The following is a 21,782-nucleotide window of genomic DNA, read 5'->3' on the forward strand; positions in this document are numbered from 1 at the left end:
ATTTGCTAACAAGAGACCTGCCCTACTGGAGATACTAAAGGTAGCCCTACAGACAGAGAAACAAAGACAGGACAGAGAGACTTGGAGAAAGGTTCAGTACTAAAGAGATTCGGTATGGGTACAATAAAGGATATTAATAGACAGAGGGGAAAAGTATGACAAACATAAACCAAAGGATAAGATGGCTGATTCAAGAAATGCCTTCACGGTTATAACGTTGAATGTAAATGGATTAAACTCCCCAATTAAAAGATATAGATTCGCAGAATGGATCAAAAAAAATGAACCATCAATATGTTGCATACAAGAGACCCATCTTAGACACAGGGACACAAAGAAACTGAAAGTGAAAGGATGGAAAAAAATATTTCATGCAAGCTACAGCCAAAAGAAAGCAGGTGTAGCAATATTAATCTCAGATAAAATAGACTTCAAATGCAGGGATGTTTTGAGAGACAAAGAAGGCCACTACATACTAATAAAAGGGGCAATTCAGCAAGAAGAAATAACAATCGTAAATGTCTATGCACCCAATCAAGGTGCCACAAAATACATGAGAGAAACACTGGCAAAACTAAAGGAAGCAATTGATGTTTCCACAATAATTGTGGGAGACTTCAACACATCACTCTCTCCTATAGATAGATCAACCAGACAGAAGACCAATAAGGAAATTGAAAACCTAAACAATCTGATAAATGAATTAGATTGAACAGACATATACAGGACATTACATCCCAAACACCAGGATACACATACTTTTCTAGTGCTCACGGAACTTTCTCCAGAATAGATCATATGCTGGGACATAAAACAAGCCTCAATAAATTTAAAAAGATTGAAATTATTCAAAGCACATTCTCTGACCACAATGGAATACAATTAGAAGTCAATAACCATCAGAGACTTAGAAAATTCACAAATACCTGGAGGTTAAACAACACACTCCTAAACAATCAGTGGGTTAAAGAAGAAATAGCAAGAGAAATTGCTAAATATATAGAGACGAATGAAAATGAGAACACAACATACCAAAACCTATGGGATGCAGCAAAAGCAGTGCTAAGGGGGAAATTTATAGCACTAAACGCATATATTAAAAAGGAAGAAAGAGCCAAAATCAAAGAACAAATGGATTGACTGAAGAAGCTAGAAAATGAACAGCAAACCAATCCTAAACCAAGTAGAAGAAAAGAAATAACAAGGATTAAAGCAGAAATAAATGACATAGAGACGATGAATATCACCAAAAAAATGGTTCTTGGAGAAGATCAACAAGATTGACAAGCCGCTAGCTAGACTGACAAAATCAAAAAGAGAGAAGACCCATATAAACAAAATAATGAATGAAAAAGGTGACATAACTGCAGATCCTGAAGAAATTAAAAAAATTATAAGAGGATATTATGAACAACTGTATGGCAACAAACTGGATAATGTAGAAGAAATGGACAATTTCCTGGAAACATATGAACAACCTAGACTGACCAGAGAAGAAATAGAAGACCTCAACCAACCCATCACAAGCAAAGAGATCCAATCAGTCATCAAAAATCTTCCCACAAATAAATGCCCAGGGCCAGATGGCTTCACAGGGGAATTCTACCAAACTTTCCAGAAAGAACTGACACCAATCTTACTCAAACTCTTTCAAAACATTGAAGAAAATGGAACACTACCTAACTCATTTTATGAAGCTAACATCAATCTAATACCAAAACCAGGCAAAGATGCTACAAAAAAGGAAAACTACTGGCCAATCTCCCTAATGAATATAGATGCAAAAATCCTCAACAAAACACTTGCAAATCGAATCCAAAGACACATTAAAAAAATCATACACCATGACCAAGTAGGGTTCATTCCAGGCATGCAAGGATGGTTCAACATAAGAAAATCAATCAATGTATTACAACACATTAACAAGTCAAAAGGGAAAAATCAATTGATCATCTCAAAAGATGCTGAAAAAGCATTTGACAAAATCCAACATCCCTTTTTGATAAAAACACTTCAAAAGGTAGGAATTGAAGGAAACTTCCTCAACATGATAAAGAGCATATATGAAAAACCCACAGCCAGCATAGTACTCAATGGTGAGAGACTGAAAGCCTTCCCTCTAAGATCAGGAACAAGACAAGGATGCCCGCTGTCACCACTGTTATTCAACATTGTGCTGGAAGTGCTAGCCTAGGGCAATCCGGCAAGACAAAGAAATAAAAGGCATCCAAATTGGAAAAGAAGAAGTAAAACTGTCATTGTTTGCAGATGATATGATCTTATATCTGGAAAACCCTGAGAAATCGACGATACAGCTACTAGAGCTAATAAACAAATTTAGCAAAGTAGCGGGATACAAGATTAATGCACATAAGTCAGTAATGTTTCTATATGCTAGAAATGAACAAACTGAAGAGACACTCAAGAAAAAGATACCATTTTCAATAGCAACTAAAAAAATCAAGTACCTAGGAATAAACTTAACCAAAGATGTAAAAGACCTAGACAAAGAAAACTACATAACTCTACTAAAAGAAATAGAAGAGGACCTTAAAAGATGGAAAAATATTCCATGTTCATGGATAGGAAGGCTAAATGTCATTAAGATGTCAATTCTACCCAAACTCATCTACAGATTCAATGCAATCCCAATCAAAATTCCAACAACCTACTTTGCAGACTTGGAAAAGCTAGTTATCAAATTTATTTGGAAAGGGAAGATGCCTCGAATTGCTAAAGACACTCTAAAAAAGAAAAACGAAGTGGGAGGACTTACACTCTCTGACTTTGAAGCTTATTATAAAGCCACAGTTGCCAAAACAGCATGGTACTGGCACAAAGATAGACATATAGATCAATGGAACCGAACTGAGAATTCAGAGATAGACCCTCAGATCTATGGCCGACTGATCTTTGATAAGGCCCCCAAAGTCACTGAACTGAGTCATAATGGTCTTTTCAACAAATGGGGCTGGGAGAGTTGGATATCCATATCCAAAAGAATGAAAGAGGACCCCTACCTCACCCCCTACACAAAAATTAAATTAAAATGGACCAAAGATCTCAATATAAAAGAAAGTACCATAAAACTCCTAGAAGATAATGTAGGAAAACATCTTCAAGACCTTGTATTAGGCGGCCACTTCCTAGACTTTACACCCAAAGCACGAGCAACAAAAGAGAAAATAGATAAATGGGAATTCCTCAAGCTTAGAAGTTTCTGCACCTCAAAGGAATTTCTCAAAAAGGTAAAGAGGCAGCCAACTCAATGGGAAAAAATTTTTGGAAACCATGTATCTGACAAAAGACTGATATCTTGCATATATAAAGAAATCCTACAACTCAATGACAATAGTACAGACAGCCCAATTATAAAATGGGCAAAAGATATGAAAAGACAGTTCTCTGAAGAGGAAATACAAATGGCCAAGAAACACATGAAAAAATGTTCAGCTTCACTAGCTATTAGAGAGATGCAAATTAAGACCACAATGATATACCATCTAACACCGGTTAGAATGGCTGCCATTAAAAAAACAGGAAACTACAAATGCTGGAGGGGATGTGGAGAAATTGCAACTCTTATTCATTGTTGGTGGGACTGTATAATGGTTCAGCCACTCTGGAAGTCAGTCTGGCAGTTCCTGAGAAAACTAGAAATAGAGTTACCATTCGATCCAGCGATTGCACTTCTCGGTATATACCCGGAAGATCGGAAAGCAGTGACACGAACAGATATCTGCACGCCAGTGTTGATAGCAGCATTATTCACAATTGCCAAGAGATGGAAACAACCCAAATGTCCTTCAACAGATGAGTGGATAAATAAAATGTGGTATATACACACGATGGAATACTACGCGGCAGTAAGAAGGAACGATCTGGTGAAACATGTGACAACATGGATGAACCTTGAAGACATAATGCTGAGCGAAATAAGCCAGGCACAAAAAGAGAAATATTATATGCTACCACTAATGTGAACTTTGAAAAATGTAAAACAAATGGTTTATAATGTAGAATGTAGGGGAACTAGCAGTAGAGAGCAATTAAGGAAGGGGGAACAATAATCCAAGAAGAACAGATAAGCTATTTAACGTTCTGGGGATGCCCAGGAATGACTATGGTCTGTTAATTTCTGATGGATATAGTAGGAACAAGTTCACAGAAATGTTGCTATATTATGTAACTTTCTTGAGGTAAAGTAGGAACATGTTGGAAGTTAAGCAGTTATCTTAGGTTAGTTGTCTTTTTCTTACTCCCTTGTTATGGTCTCTTTCAAATGTTCTTTTATTGTATGTTTGTTTTCTTTTTAACTTTTTTTTCATACAGTTGATTTAAAAAAGAAGGGAAAGTTAAAAAAAAAAAAAAGAAAGAAAAACAAGGAAAAAAAAAGATGTAGTGCCCCCTTGAGGAGCCTGTGGAGAATGCAGGGGTATTCGCCTACCCCACCTCCATGGTTGCTAACATGACCACAGACATAGGGGACTGGTGGTTTGATGGGTTGAGCCCTCTACCATAAGTTTTACCCTTGGGAAGACGGTTGCTGCAAAGGAGAGGCTAGGCCTCCCTATGGTTGTGCCTAAGAGCCTCCTCCCGAATGCCTCTTTGTTGCTCAGATGTGGCCCTCTCTCTCTGGCTAAGCCAACTTGAAAGGTGAAATCACTGCCCTCCCCCCTACGTGGGATCAGACACCCAGGGAGTGAATCTCCCTGGCAACGTGGAATATGACTCCCAGGGGAGGAATGTAGACCCTGGCATCCGTGGGACGGAGAACATCTTCTTGACCAAAAGGGGGATGTGAAAGGAAATGAAATAAGCTTCAGTGGCAGAGAGATTCCAAAAGGAGCCGAGAGGTCACTCTAGGTGGGCACTCTTACTGCACACTTTAGACAACCCTTTTTAGGTTCTAAAGAATTGGGGTAGCTGGTGGTGGATACCTGAAACTATCAAACTACAACCCAGAACCCATGAATCTCGAAGACAGTTGTATAAAAATGTAGCTTATGAGGGGTGACAATGGGATTGGGAAAGCCATAAGGACCAAACACCACTTTGTCTAGTTTATGGATGGATGTGTAGAAAAGTAGGGGAAGGAAACAAACAGACAAAGGTACCCAGTGTTCTTTTTTACTTCAATTGCTCTTTTTCACTCTAATTATTATTCTTGTTATTTTTGTGTGTGTGCTAATGAAGGTGTCAGGGATTGATTTAGGTGATGAATGTACAACTATGTAATGGTACTGTAAACAATCGAAAGTACAATTTGTTTTGTATGACTGCGTGGTATGTGAATATATCTCAATAAAATGATGATTAAAAAAAAAAAAAAAAAAAAAAAAACGGAAAAAAAACCAAAAAAAAAAAAAATAATTTAAAAAAAAATGAATTGGGGTAGCTGGTGGTGGATACCTGAAACTATCAAACTACAACCCAGAACCCATGAATCTCGAAGACAATTGTATAAAAATGTAGCTTATGAGGGGTGACAATGGGATTGGGAAAGCCATAAGGACCACACTCCACTTTGTCTAGTTTATGGATGGATGAGTAGAAAAATAGGGGAAGGAAACAAACAGACAAAGGTACCCAGTGTTCTTTTTTACTTCAATTGCTCTTTTTCACTCTAATTATTATTCTTGTTATTTTTGTGTGTGTGCTAATGAAGGTGTCAGGGATTTATTTGGGTGATGAATGTACAACTATGTAATGGTACTGTAAACAATCGAAAGTACGATTTGTTTTGTATGACTGCATGGTATGTGAATATATCTCAATAAAATGAAGATTAAAAAAAATAATAATAAATAAAATAAATAAAAGAACATGGGCTTTTCTGGGGTACATAGCTCCAAACGAGCACAAAAGGAAAGAAGTAAGATGCAACAAACAGTAAGCATTGAAATTATTTTTAAAATGTTGCTAAATTTAAATATTTATTTTATATGGTAGGTAAAATTCTAAGATGTATTTTATATAATCTCTATTTTTGAATGTGAATATGATGGGATATCACAACCATGATTAGGTTGTTTTATAGCACAGTTGACCCTAAGAAAAGGATATTATCATGGTAGAACTGCCATAATCAGGGGAGTCCTTAAATGGGATTTGGCTTTTCTTAGTGAGAGAGATTTGAACTATGAGAGGGATTTGACATGAAGGAGGTTTTCTGTTGCTACCTTTGAAAATGGGTGGAGCCACATGGATAGTAACTCCCAGTTGACAGCCAGCAAGAAATGGGAACCTCAGCCCTACAAACACAAGGAACCACATGAGTTTGGAAGAAGATCCTAAGCTCCAGCTGGAAAAGCAGCCTGGCCAACACCTTGGTTTTAGCTTCATGAAAGCCTAAGCCAAAAAAACCCCAGTCATGGCCACATATGCCCAGACTTCTGACCTACAGAACTGTGAACAAATAAATGAGTATTGTTCTACATCATTAAGTTTGTGGTAATTTATTTTGCAGCAATAGAAAACTAATATGCTATACAAAGTACTTATTTCACCTCTAGCCAAGATCGAATAACACAGACCAGATTTACCCTTCTGCCTAAAACAACTAAAAATCTAGACCAAATATAGAAAACAATGGTTTTCGGACTTTGGACATCAGGCAGCATAGGACTGTGATCCCTAAGAGAAGGGGAAAAAAATGAGATGAGCCCAACGATTGCTCCAGATTACCTCCTGAAGAGAGTTTCCAAGCCACAAAACAAGAAGAGAGAACCCTGAAGGAGTCCAGCAGTCTCCCTGAGTTGTGAAGATTAAAGAGCATAGTCAAGGAGGCCAAGATGCCTAGAAACTGCAGGACAAAGCATTGGAAAGAAGGGAGCTTCACAGAAAGAGTATTCTGAAGTTCTCCAGAGAGTTCCCTCATATCTTCAAGTGAGTACTGATTACCACATGCATGTAAAGAAAATCCCTGAGACCAGGAAAAGAATCATCTGAAAGGAAAAGAGGGAATAAACCCTGTGTTGGTTTGGATGTCTTATGTCCCCCAAAATGCCATGTTCTTTGATGCAATCTTGTGGGAGCAGACATGTTAGTGTTGATTAGGTTGGAATCTTTGGATTAGGTTGTTTCCATGGGGATGTGACACACCCAACTGTGGGCAATACCATTGATTGAATGTTTCCATGGAAATGTGGCCCCACCCATTCAGCATGGGTCTTGATTTCATCACTGGAGTCATATAAAAGGGCTTACAGACAGAGGGAGCTTGCAGCTACAGCCAAGAGAGACATTTTGAAGATGTCCGTTGAAAGTAGACTTTGCCACTCCAGAGTTTGCCTGGGAGAAATGAAGAGAATACCCCTAGATACCTAGAGGGAAATGTCCTGGGAGGAAGCCATTTTGAAACACAACCTGGGAGCAAAGAAAGAAGATGCCAGCCACATGTCTTCCCAGCTAGGAGAGGTTTTCCGACATCATTGGCCTTCCTTTGGTGAAAGTATACTTGGGTTGATGCCTTAATCTGGACATTTTCATGGTCTTCAGACTGTGACTTTGTACCCACATAAACCCTCTTTTTAAAAGCCAATCCATTTCTGGTATTTTGCATAATGGAAGCATTAGCAAACCAGAACAAACCCCAGACCAAGAGAGCCAGGAATAGTTGATGTTCCCCTTATCCAGAGTGGAAAATCTCATAATTCAAGGGATATTGGGTAGAGAACTCAGAAGGGACCTCAACAGTGGGGGAAATTTAACCCTACATTAAAAGCTATTCAGGAGGGGATTGTAGGAAGATGGCAGAGTAGGGAGCTCCAGGACTCAGTCCTTCTACCAGAAGAACTGTTAAACAGGCAGGAACTGTCTGAAACAATATTTGAAACTCCAGAGGCAAGAAGAGCATTTTACAGCATCTAGGGAAGAGTAGGAAGAAAAGACTGATAAATTACAGTAAAGAACAATAAATTGCTCTCTCTGTGTGATGCCTACCAGCACCCATCCCTCACTCTCATGGAAAACTACCATGGGGTCCAGCCCCCAGTTGGCTCACTGGTGACAGATAAGGGGCATAAAATTATCTTCCCCTAGACTAGGGGTAGGCACAGCCGATCACTGATCATGGCTTTTGATTAGCAACTTTGGATCACTGAGGTCCCAGCTCTGAGGGCAGCCATTGTTTCATCCTGACCAGACAAAAGTCACAGTGGAGGATTTAAAGATGCTATGCTACCTAAGGGCTATGGGGGACAGTTAGTTAAAGGGCTACATTTGCTGGGCAGGCCAAAAAAGTTTAGTGTTGGGGAGCCATGGAAGAAGCTATTGGCACACTTCCTGATCCCCCTCCCCAAGGCACTTTGAAGCCAGTCTGTGGGTCCCTGTTCCTGTTTCAGATAGGAAAGATTGATTTGGGAAAGTCTTCTCCAGCATGCCCCTGCTCCCAGAATTTGTCCTCCAGGCAAAAGCAGCTTAAGACAATGAAAGAAGTGTAAGAAACTACAGAGGCAGACAATTTGGAGCAAAGGCTTGTCAGCTTCAAATACCCTGGAGAAGGTGGTCTGTCTCCTGGGAAACAGAGGAGACAACCAAACTCCAGTAAACAGGGGAACTCCAAAACAACTAACAAGCCAAGCTCAGAACAAGACACAGGCCCGGAAAGGCAGGGAAAAACCCTGCACACTGCATGCACCTTGGTCAGGCTTATCTAACAGGAGGGCCAAAGCTCAAGGAAATCTCTGCATTATCACCAGCTTGTTACAAAATCTAGAAACAGACATCTCAAGGAATGAATTCCAAAGTTAACATTTTAAAATATAAAATGTATAGTATGCAAAAAAAAAAAAAAAATACAAGATAAAGAAATAGGAAATGATGGCCCATCCAAAGGAAAAGGAAGAAAGAATTGGTGAACTCGAAGGCAAGACACTTGAATTAGGTCAGGCTGAGGAGCAGAAAGAGAAAAGAATTATAAAAAGCAAAAATAGCCTAAGACACCTCCGGGACACCATCAACTGTACCAATATACACATTGAACAGTTGAAAGGAATATACTAGATGAATATGTACTAATATGAATAGAGCAAAAAACTCTATGAATGAATGAAAAAAGGTAAGTTACAGTATATCATTTTTGAACAAAAAGAAAATTATACTATATATTCTCCATAGAAATATATCTTAATGTAAAAGTACAAAATAGATTTAGAAGGCTACACACCAAACTTACATTAATGGTTCTAAATGGGAAGGGGTGGGGACAAAAACTGGAGTGAGGGGATGGGGTGAGGGTGTAGGGAGAATGGATGTGGCTATAAAAGTGCAACATGAGAGATACTTGTGGTGATGGAAATGTTCTGTATCTTGACTATATTAAGACATTGTTGTCATATTGTAGTTTAGTTTCACAAGATGTAAACACTGATGAAACTAGGTAAAGGGTGCACAGGATCTCTGTATTATTTCTTACAACTGCACGTGAATCCTCAATTATGTCAAAATAAAGTTTAGTTAAGAAAAAATACATACGCAGTCTTTCCATACACTGGATGTACATGACACACCCCAGAAGTGCAGGCTGATGGAAGAGGTGTAGGAAAGTCTCTTACCTCTCATGGAGTTCTTCAGTACTGTGCGGTTGACTGGGAGGGACAACCCCTCAGCACCCCTATCCCCATGTTTCCCAGCCCTTTGACTGCAAAGATTGTGGGCTACTGGGGCGGAGCCAGTTGAAGTGACTTTTATTAATGGTGCAGAATAGAAATGGAATAAAGCCTCCATTCTGCCACCGCCTCCAACAAATTAATTAAACAAAAACCATGTTAGGTAGATTAGCGGCTGTAATTAGGACTGATGATAGTAGAAAAAGCCTAGAGGACATAAAACCAGTTAGAAAATTGCTATGGTAACCTAGGAGAGATGATAAAGGCCTGAACCAAGGTGTTGACAGTAGACACAGGAAGAAAAAATTATTAACAAATTGTGAAGGAAGGGCCCATTAGACTTAGTGTCCACAAAAACATGCAGGGAGAGTAAACAACTATAGCAATGATTAGCTAAATAATTCTTTGGAAATAACTCATGTAATTTCCTCTGATACCTTTCCTGCTATGACCTTGGACCACTGTTCTAGTCTGCTAATGCTGCGGAATGCAAAACACCAGAGATGGATTGGCTTTTATAAAAATGGGGTTTATTTGGCTACATAGTTACAGTCTTAAGGCCATAAAGTGTCCAAGGTAACACATCAGTAATCGGGTACCTTCACTGGAGGATGGCCAATGGCGTCCGGAAAACCTCCTTTAGCTGGGAAGGCACGTGGCTGGTGTCTGCTCCAAAGTTCTGGTTTCAAAATGGCTTTCCCTCAGGACGTTCCTCTCTAGCAAGCTTGCTTCTCTTCAAAACATCACTCACAGCTGCACTGAGTTCCTTCTCTTTGAGTCAGCTCATTTATATGGCTCCACTGATCAAGGCCCACCCTGAATGGGTGGGGTCATGCCTCCATGGGAACATCCATCAGAGTCATCACCCACAGCTGGGTGGGGCACATTCCAAGAAAATCTAATCAGCACCAAAACGTCTGCCCCACAAGACTACATCAAAGATAATGGCGTTTGGGGGACACAATACATTCAAACTGGCACAACCACTATTGAAATATTCCATTTGATTGTGTGGGTGCATGTGTTGGTATTAACTTCTCAGTTGGAAAACAAGCTCCTTGTGGATAGAATTACTTAAACTTCATTGAATTCACTCATGGAATCAAATGTTATAGTTCTAAAATAATGTAATTAAATTACATTGTAGTCTACTACAATACCTTTTATGAATTCAGTTCAAAACAAGCTGACAATCAAGGGCTGACAAAGATGCAGAGTGACTAGAACTTTCATACATTGCTGGGGAGAATAAAAAATGGTACAGTTACTTTGGAAAACAGTTGAACAGTGTCTTATAAAGTTAAAATACACTTACCATACAACCAGCAATTTCATTTGTCAGTATTTACCCAAGAGGAATGAGACATATGTCTACATAAAACTGTACTTAAATGGTTACAGCGGTTTTATTCATAATCATCAAAAACTGGAAACAACCCAAATATCCATCAACTGATAAAGTATGATCCATCCATACAATGGAATTCAACTCAGGAATAAAACAGAAACAACTACCAATACATACAGCAATGTGGATGAATCTCAAAAGCATTAAGCTAAGTGAAAGAAGCCATACTCAAAAGACCACATACTGTGTGATTCCATTTATATGACATTCTGGAGATGCCAAAACTGTAGAGACAGATAGCAGATGAATGGTTGCCAAGGACAAAGGGTGGAAGGAGGGCACAGGGAACTTTTCAGGATAATGGAAATATTCTACATCTTGACTGTGTGGTGGTTACAAGACTGCATACATTTGGCAAAATTCAAGGAACTGTATACCTAAAAAGGGTGTAATTCAATGTACGTAAATTATACCTTGATAAACCTTACTTAAGGAAAAAGAAACAAAATTACAATACACTGACAAGCCCCATCAGCTAGCATCTTTATTATCTGTCTAATGAAATGGGCCTCCATTCAGACTTTCAGGGCTTTTCAAGGCCGTGGGCAAAGCATAGTAAGTGATATGTTCACATCTCCAATCTCACATCCCACCCAACCTCTGCAAGAAATAGATGGATATGATAGACGATAGATAGATAGATAGATAGATAGATAGATAGATAGATAGATAGATAGATATAGATAAGGGTAGATAGATTATTAAACTAGGTAAAATAATTTATTTTACACAGAGAAATCTGTTAAAAACAACAATAGCTGGAGTTGGAGAAAATATTCCCAAAGACCTTGTTCAGGGTGATGAAGAGGTCTGAAAGCAAAGAGAGACTGCCAAGCCCAGATGGGATATTCAGGTAAATATGTACAGGGGCTTCCATCTATTTTTAGCACCAACTGGTAGCATCTCCTACGCCTCCACTCTCTTTGGTGCCATGTAGCAACAATTGCTTAAATCCTGAAAGAGTTTAAAACCACTCCAAGCTCAGGACACTGGGCGACTTTACCCCTATTTTCCATATCCTAGAGACAGCGCTACCAATAGGCATACCCAGGTGTCTACGACAAGTCAAGCTGTCACTAGGTCATGAGAGTATTCTCACATCATGCTTCCACTGATATAAAATTCAGATACAACTAGTAATTTCCTTTTTACCTTTGGCCCAACTTGAATGTAATTTCTTTAAAAACAGAGGGAGGGATTATTACAAGACTCGTCTCTAACCTGAGGGAAAAAGAAGTTTACCCCCTTTATTCTCCTGCAATTTCATACCCAAGCATACAGAACTTCCCTATGCACCCAAAAGACACAGTTTAGGAAAGTGTGTCAAGTAAGAAGTTGATGTCATGGCAGGGCAGGAAGGAACAGCACAGCAATACTAGTATTAGTGAAAACATTAATACTAAGAGGACATTAGAAATTAAAGGCAAAATAGTCTTACTTTAGTATGATGGTATCTGATATGTTCAGAAAGATTCAGGCATTTCTGTTGTAATGGTTGTCTTTCTTGAATTCTGTAAAATTCAAGGTAGAGGTATAAATTTTTAAAAAATTGTTTAAACACTGTTCCCTTTGAGAATAGAGGAATTGGAATTTTAAATTAGCAGTACTTACAATACGTTAAAAGTTAAGTACAATCCCATGTTCAATATTTTCTTAAATAATGATTTTATATAACTGGCAGTTCTAAAGGCTAATACATGCTGTCTTCTCAATTCTAATAATGGCTAGTATTACTTATGACACTTTCTGTAGCAATAGCCAATAAAAAAGATCATATTTTCAGTATATACATATCATTTTGAAGACCCTAATGTTCAGAAGTGAGTCCATTTATTTAATTTATGGGAATATGAAAACCATTCTAGGCATAACATTTTATGATTCTACTCTCATCAATATCTAACTTTTCATTTAAAGCATCTCCATTTTCCATTGTCATGTTGGAATTAACTTTATTATTGTATTTTACCTATTTCAATGTCTACTTTTCTTTATAAATGAATTAACCAGTTGAAGTCAAATTGAGCCTAGAAACTCTTAAGATTTAAAACACACTTTATTACCATACATCATGCTATTAAGAAAAATTGGATGTAGCTCTCTCTCTGATAAGAATTATGCTTACATTTATTTCATCCATAAATTTGACTTATTAAAAATGATCTTTTAACAGTAATAAAAATGGAAATATACTAAAAATTGGCTGTGTTCTCATTTTATTATTTATAAATGTTTAAACAGGTTGAATGATGTTGCAACTGTATTCCTGTCATTCCACTTCTCATTTTACTTTAGAAAAAAATGAGATTACCCATTGAAAGGACAATAAGCATGTAATAAAACCTACACATAAATACACACACACACATATATATAATTCAAATATAAATATATCAGCAGACAATACTGTACAATGACTCTGTAAAATCTGTACTATTAAAGATGCTTCAAATATGAGAGATCAGAAAATTACAAGATTTCTTTAGTTTAGAGAACAGCATAATTAATTTCACATGAGCCTTTGTCTGGTCAGTTAAGTCCATGAAAACTTTCTTCCGGTTTTTCATTCATCACTGATGTTTCCCCATTAGACATTTTATAACAAATCAGAAGAATAAATCCAATTTGTTATGATCCAGGCATTGTGATTATTTATAATAACCATTGAACCCCCAGCTTGTAAAAGACATTTGCCTTCAGTTTGAATGAATACTGAGAGAAATGAGAGAGAAAGAGAAATATGGCTTTATCTCATAAATAGTGTCACGCTAAAAAATTAGTTTATTGTCCCTGTTTAAATATTTGACTCTCATAAAGAAATTGCATATGTGGTGAATCACTTTATATTATTAATTGCATTAAACCTTCAAGTTTTCACTGCTATAATTTTTTTCAGTTTTTGCTCATCCCTTCAACTAGTTTGTCTCTTTGACTAGTTTATTTGAATTCTCATATTCACTTTTCCAAACTAAATTTTGCATTTTCCATAACAGAATGAATAAAATTATTCTTTCCCTAATAACATAAATGTTACTAGTATAGATATTATTTAATGTGTTGCAAAACTTCTAAGATAGATTAGATACCAAAGACAGAGAAATTGATACCAAGTTTTAAGAATTTTACTAGATGGTTTTGTGAGATGTTCTCTGTCCCAATTTATGGTTTTAGAAACTTAGAGCAAAATAACGCATATGACATAATGCCCCATTTCTTATGCACAAGTCTCATCTCCCCTGTTAGATGATCATCCTCCCCAGCCCAAAGCCTAAGTAACACCCACAGCACCTAGCATGTGCCAGATAAATATTAGGAAATAAATATTTGAGTGGATTTTGTAAAATCAATGAATCTTTGCAGATGTTGGAAAAAAAATCTTTGGGATATTTATCTATCCCAAAATGAAATGTTACATCATTTGAGATGAACAACTACTAAATTATTTGCACCTCTTATGAACTCTGCTTAAATTGAACTAATTAACTTCGTTTTCTATTGTGAGCACCTGAGTTTACATTTCTTCACTATACCAATCATGTATTGGAGACGGAGAGTTCTTTTGCTGCCCTTTTCTTAGACTGCATGTCAGTCGGGCTTCATAATATTGCACAAAGCAGAACATTTCTTTTAGAAAATCATTTGCTTTATTTGTTCCCAACTTGCCCTTGTTGCTTCTGGCATTGTTAAAACCTTTCATACTGGTAGAAGAAAAATAAACTTATTTTAAATGTGCAAATGAAATAAAGGCAAACAAAAAACTGTAATCTGCATTGGATAATAGAGTTTTAATGTATTTCTGCTGTCAGGTTGGTGTATTTGTGTGATAATTTTATGTGACAGTGTAATTAAATTGTAAAACAATTCCCATTTCCTATGTATTTTATCTATTTATCATCATTTATTTCTTTACCTTCTTTTTTTTCTGCAATAAATATTATTGTAAGGAGAGTTAAGTAAGTTAAACCAGTGCAATTACTTTTACAGATTGAAATTAACTTCATATATCAATTTGTATGCATTTATACAAAGTACCTACAACTTGCCCGATATAAATAAATGTGTTTATTGCAGTATGTTTCTGATGTCACTGTGGTTTTCATGTTTGCATTCCTTTTAAGTAATGATCTATATATTTAGTCTTGACATTTTAACAGTATTTTCAAACAACTTCATTCGTTATCAAATAACCATTTATTACACTATGGCAATTTCATACCATTTATCGAACCCTTTAGACACTCCTAAACAATGATTTATCAACCAATATACAAATTTTAGTGCTTATCACAGCAAATATAGAAAATAACATTAGTGACTTGACAAGAGGTAACTAAATTACATTTTAAACAAATCTTGATGAGTCATGTTTAGAAATAGCCAGTATACATTTATAGCCGTACTTGAAATTAGGAGAAGTATATTAGATTGTCATATTCTTCGTATGTTAAGATGGTTAATTATAAAATCTGTATGGATGGCAACCATATAACCCTGAGTGTTGATTTTAGAGTAAAGCAAGAAGAAAAGGTATTTTAAATGGTTTGGAGGCTGACCTGGTAACTTTTTTGTCTCAGCTTCTCCATGGGAGGATAATTTTCCTGCTCAGAACAGTCATCTTTGGGTAACAGATATGGGATGATCTGGATGGATCGTGTTGTGTGAGACAATAATAATCCTATCTGCTCGCTGCACACAAGACATATCCAGATCACTTTAATCCTCAGGAGGTCAGACCATGCTGTCCACGCTGGAGTATCCCATGGAAGTTAAGTGGTTGTGAACTTTCATAAGGCGACAAGTTGAATATCTCCATCCAAAGGCACCAAATCAGCAGACTGTGTTATCTTTGTAGAATCAGTTTTTCCAGGGAAGACTACAGTCCTGAAAGAAGCCAAGAGAAAGTTTAGGTTTAAAAACAAACAATTAACAGGGACAGAAACGGAGGAGGGAAAAACAAGACAAGCTTCCTTTCCAGTAGGTTCATTTACATAAAACATTAAACCTGATAAAGGTTTCTGTCACTGTGTGGGAGGGTCTGTATTTCTTCAGTTACCCACATCCAGAATGAATTAATTTAACACTAATTGCAGAAGGATTAAATTTATTCAATCTCTATAGACTACTCCTTGACTATTAAAATTAAATGAAGATAAAAATGAATTATTCTTTCCTACATCAAAATTAAAGACCAAACCGATCTATGAAGGTGTGGGCGAAGATGGGCAGTGAAGCCCACAACCTGTGACTTCTTTTTCTAAAATAAATTGAAAGAAGCTTATTTTTTATATGTTTATTAATTTAACAAAAATCCCTTATTTAGGAGGCCTCTGGGACACCTTTTGAAAATATACTATAGCCTAGCTATAAGAACCTGAAAAATTCCCATTCTTAATTAATAATTGAAAAATATATAGATAAGTCAAGAAATTCATTTGCTAGAGAACGACTTTTTAAATAGTCAAAACACCAAAAGAATTATTAAAATGAAAAAATAAGTTTCAATTGATTTCATTTCAGCATGTGTCCTCTATATCTCCATGGGTAAGGAACTGAGGCAAAAAACATTATCAAAAGAGGCAGTCTTATAAACTAAACTTTGAAAGAACTCTCCCTTTTCAGAATGATCCTTAAACAAAAATTATCAATTGAAGGCTATGCCTGAGACTCCCTGCGACTGCCATCTACTATTTCTTCATTTACTGTTGCCTGTTTGCTGGTCTTAGCGAAAACACATGGTGGGGAAATCTACAAATTTAGTGGCCAAGTTGTGATTTTAAAAGTACTTTGCTGATTCTGAGTTTAGGGCTCTTTCTACCATATTATGCAAACTTGCAAACTGTAAATACCAATATCCCTCGTAAGTATTCAGATTCTTTAAAGTACCTTTCCATAATATTTTAGCGAGTTCCTAAAATTAAGGAAATGCTAAATCCATCTATAGGCAAAATGCTAAAACAGGTCAAACGAGTCTTTGATACATCATAAATTACTGAAAAGAAACTGAAGGCCTGGGGAAGTTGGTCACCTTGCCCAACGTAGTAGAGATTGTAGCAGAATAAGGATTAGAATACATCTCTTAACCCCAATCCAGTCAGCACACCTTCCACTTTAGCATAAGACTTCTGTTAAACCCTTCTGAAATTGCTTTTTAACATAGATCAGTGTCACAGATAATTCAGGAAGCATTAACAATGTAATTTCAGGCATCAGTTTTCTTATTGATTCAAATTCACCCCATTCTCTCATACCTCAAACCACATGCAAGACATATTAGATAAATTTTTTGCTGTAAATACTGCCTGGGTAAGGTCATTGTTCATATGCAATAGCTTTATATATATGTGTGTGTGTATGTATAAATATATATTATTATATATATAATCTGTCATATTGATACATGGCCTGATGAAGAGTTAGTGTTTGATTAAAAATCTAAAATCTTAGAGATTAGGGATCTTTTGAAAATTAGAAATCACACTAACCTTCTGTTAAAGCATCTTCCTATTACATATATATATATGTAACTGGAAAGCAGTCTTTTTCTTAGTATCATCATCTGTAGCTGTAACAATCGTATCAGAAGAAAGTGTTTTTTCTTTGAGTATCATTAAGAGAACCACGTAAATGAAAAATAATCTTATGATTTTAATATTTTCCCTCAGTTGTACCGAAATTCATTAAAAAGAAATGAGTTAATACATTTTACCTATTTACAGAGTTCCCATGCTTCAAAACATAAGTAATCACTCAGATTTTCCCACTTCAGTAGGTTACTTTTAAGAAGTAAAGTGGCGGCCGAGCCGCCGACGTGGAGCCCAGCGTCCTGGGCGAACGAGAGCAGCCGCATCAGCCTCGACAGCCGAGAACGTCGCGGCCCGGGATCTGCCTGGGGTCGCCAGCGAGCCCCCGCGGGCTCCATTCGTTCCCGCCGCTCCGCCTCCTTTCTCTGGCTCCCGCGGCTCGGGGTGGGGGCGCCTCGGGCTGGGACTGGGGTTGCGTCCGACAGGACGGCATTCCCTGTGGATAGGCTGGATAATTGCAGTCATGAAGAATTGGAAAATTCTGCTGAACATTACATGTCAGTTGTAAGGTGTGGGGACCCTGAAAAATCCAGAGTGCTTTTCTTTTTTCATTATTACGATTCCTATTAGCCTGTCAAAAGCAGGCTTTGTACCACTTTACGGTGGTGACCAGACCTAGAAAATTCTTGCTCTTTTTGCACCCGGGGACTCGCTCACAACTGTGGCATTTTACCTGGCTGACCAATGGTGGGCTGCTGATGATATTGTGAAAACATCTGTCCCTTCTAGAGGAGGTTTAAGCAGGTGAACACTCTTGAGGAGAGAGTGGTTCCGTATGTTCTGAATTATTTATAGAAAATAGGAAATGGAGAGAAATGACATCCTATTCCTGTGTCACAGTAGTACTGATTATGCTAAGATTTTGTGGACGAAAGGAGAGGCCATTGGGTTTTATTCATTAAGCCTACAGGAAATATATGTGCTTCATTTCTTACCCAAAGCTACCAACTGCCAGTTCCTGATATAATGTTTGTAAGAAAGAAATATAGAGGCAAAGATTTTGGGCTTCATATGCTGGAGGACTTTGTTGGTTGCTTTACGGAAGATGCACTTGGCTTTTGGTTCCCACTGCCTTTCTCATGTACACAGCTTGCAAGCAATACTTTGAAAAGTATCCAGGAGATTATGAACTCCTTTGGGAAGTTGAAGGTGTTGGACACTGGTACCAGAGAATACCAGTCACCAGAGCATTTCAAAGAGAGGCACTGAAAATTACAGCAGTTTCTCAAAACGAGGCTGCAAGACCTATGTCTGGAGAATATGGTCTTCCATCTGTTCCAGAATATGAAGGAGGAACTGGAGACAATCAATCTAATGAGGTGCAGCTAACTATTGATTCTCTAAAAGATACCTTTGCAAGCACCTCTGAAGGTCATGATAAAACACCTATTTCTACTCGTTCTCGAAATAGTCATCTACTGTACAAAAATTGGAAAGAGGTTTCAAAATTCTGAATTCAGTAGTTCTCAAGGTGAAGATGAAAAGACTCCCCAGACTTCACCTAGAGGTTCAATGAACAAACTGGAGTCTACTGCATGCACATTGGACAGCTCAAAAGAATTCCTGGAAGAACCTGAAGAGAATGTGATTGAATTTGAAGATGAAGACAGTGATAAAGATGCACGGCTAGCACCAGAAACCCAGCCACGCCTGGAGAAATGAGACAGTGAAAAGGAATTTGCATTAGAGCCTATGAACAGTGAGATAATGGATGATACTCCTAAGCCCTCACTTATACGTGAAGAGGACTCCACTAGTGATGTTTTAGATGGAGAATTAAAATTGCAGTCTTTTAATTCCAGTGAAGATTCTACTAATCTTGTTCCACTGGTGGTAGACTCTTCAAAGACACCTGAGGTTATTGCACAAGATAAGACCACACATACAATTGATACAGGAAGCACTGACAGAAGAAAGCCCATCTGATGAAAAGGGACACACTGAAGAGAAACTACCACTAGTTTCAAGAAAGAAAGCACATTTTGGGGGTTCAGTCAATGTTGCTACCATCTCAAATGAGGAAAGATCTGACAGTGGTTTTCCAAATTCTGTAATAACTGAATTTTCTGAAGAATTGATCTATGAAAATTTATCAACCAACACTACTTCCTCATTGGAAGATCAGGGTGGGGAGAGGGTTCCTGAGCCCCAGGAAATGTCTGCTGCTCTCCTTCAGAGTTCTTTGATAGAGGTTGAACTTGAAGATGTGCCATTTTCACAGAATGCAGTACAGAAGAACCAGTCAGAAGAGCAGTCTGAAGCATCTTCTGAGCAACTGGACCAATTTACACCATCAGCAGAAAAAGGTGTAGATAGCTGTTCAGAAGAAATGGAAGTGGAAGTGCCTGTTGTAGACAGGCGGAATTTAAGAAGAAAGTCCAGAGGACATAAAGGACCTGCTAAGAAGAAAGCCAAGCTAACCTGAATGAAGAAGAAATTCGGGTGATAAATCCTCTTCTTTGTAACATAATTATTGTCTTTGAAAGGTGATGATTAATAAATAGCATGGGCACAGGACAAAATTTCTGAAATTTTCAATTTGACCTTATTTAATGAGCAATTTTTTTTCTCCCCTCTTAGGACCTAAGATTCACCATTCTTTTTAATTTTTCAGGCTATTTTATGTAAATACAGTTTTTTATTTTTACTATCCATGTTTCAGTTTGGGGAAACCAGATCATACTATATTTCATCTTTAGCAGGGGGGACATCTGACCATACATGTTTAAAAAAATATAAATTAAAAACTCCTGCCAAAGCAGTAGGCACTCCATTACTTGTAAAGATCAAAGAAATCTTTTATCCTAAAGGTTTTAATAGTAAACCTAGTGAGGGTTCTAGAAGTTTTATCTTAAAATTTATCAAAGCTAATGACCATTTTTAAAAATGCAGTCATGCCTAAACAAAAATAAGTGTCTACAAATTAGAATAAATTCAACTTCAAGTGACTGAGAGCACAAATATAGAATTTACGGTCAAAGGTTTATGAAGGGGATATTTTGGCCTCTAATCCTTCTACCTATAGATGCAGTTTCTTCCTTCAACCTCAATGCCTGTGGAAAATACAAACAAAATCTGTTTCCAGCTCACTATATCATCTGATATTAGCATTACTGTTAGGGACTTAACTCTGGCATGTAGGTATTAATATAATAAACTTATCTAAAATTTCATTTTAAGTATTAGTTTGCTATCAATTTAAATTTTAGTTTCTGCATATTCACAGATGCTTACAAGCTTAGAGTATGCTTTCACTTTAATTAGGTAAACTTCCAACTAATATAATTTCAGGATACACTCTGTTATAACTTGGACTATCTAGTCCTGATCATAAGGATAGATAGAGCTGGGGGATCTATTTTGTCCCCACCCAATTAACATCTCACAGGTGTGAGGCCCCATCCTGAGGTTTCTCTTTGATCCTGCCTGAATTCTAGAATCATATCTATATTCCCTTCAGCTTTTGCCCACCTCCCTAATTCATGTAGTGATTCTCCAGTCAAAAGATCTTTCTACATGCCAAGTTATGCCATTGGCATCCACTTCGAGGTAGGTTTGAACTGTCCCATAGTCTTAGGCCTAGATGGCAGGAGTAAAGCTACCCCAGGAGCTGTTGTTAGAAAAGTTTAAGTCATGGTGGAGGCTATTGTTGGTCTTTTTTGGTCTGCTTATTCATGATTTGTTTTGTGAGAACAGGTTGTATGCTAGCCTGTATGTGTACATTGTGCTGCCATAGCAAAGGTCTTTGCCTAGGAATATTTAATTTAAAACAAAATCCCTCAACTTTCAAATTTTATATAGTAATTTTTTTATTTTAAAATGAACACAATGATTATTCCTAGAATTCAAACTGAATTTCCAAACAATCCCACTCTTTGGAAGTATCTAGTGTATTTCAGTCTCCACTTAAATTGGAGAATGCTTTGAGCCCATTTAGATTTTTTAAAATAGCTCAATCCCTGTGTGAAAAATGTTATCATTTTGTGTCATTATTTGAGGTGCTAATGATTAATGTTGAAGATTTATTCAGTCTACAGTCAGGTGATGTCATTTTATTAAATTTTATTTTTGGATATTTATATACTTAGATCTAATTAGTTGAGTTAAAAATTGTTAAGACAGGCAAATTCTCCTATCTGCCTAAGATTTTGAACACTTGTATTACCTGTTTTCTTTGTTCTT

At 37.1% G+C, this 21,782-nt stretch overlaps 1 pseudogene; it reads left to right on the forward strand.

Annotated features, from left to right (window-relative positions):
• The first annotated feature begins 18,035 nt into the window (after nucleotides 1-18,035).
• Nucleotides 18,036-20,025, forward strand: LOC119533356 (annotated as a pseudogene).
• Nucleotides 20,026-21,782: the final 1,757 nt, after the last annotated feature.

The sequence above is a fragment of the Choloepus didactylus genome, chromosome 4 (assembly GCF_015220235.1).
Source record: "Choloepus didactylus isolate mChoDid1 chromosome 4, mChoDid1.pri, whole genome shotgun sequence".
NCBI lineage: Eukaryota > Metazoa > Chordata > Mammalia > Pilosa > Megalonychidae > Choloepus > Choloepus didactylus.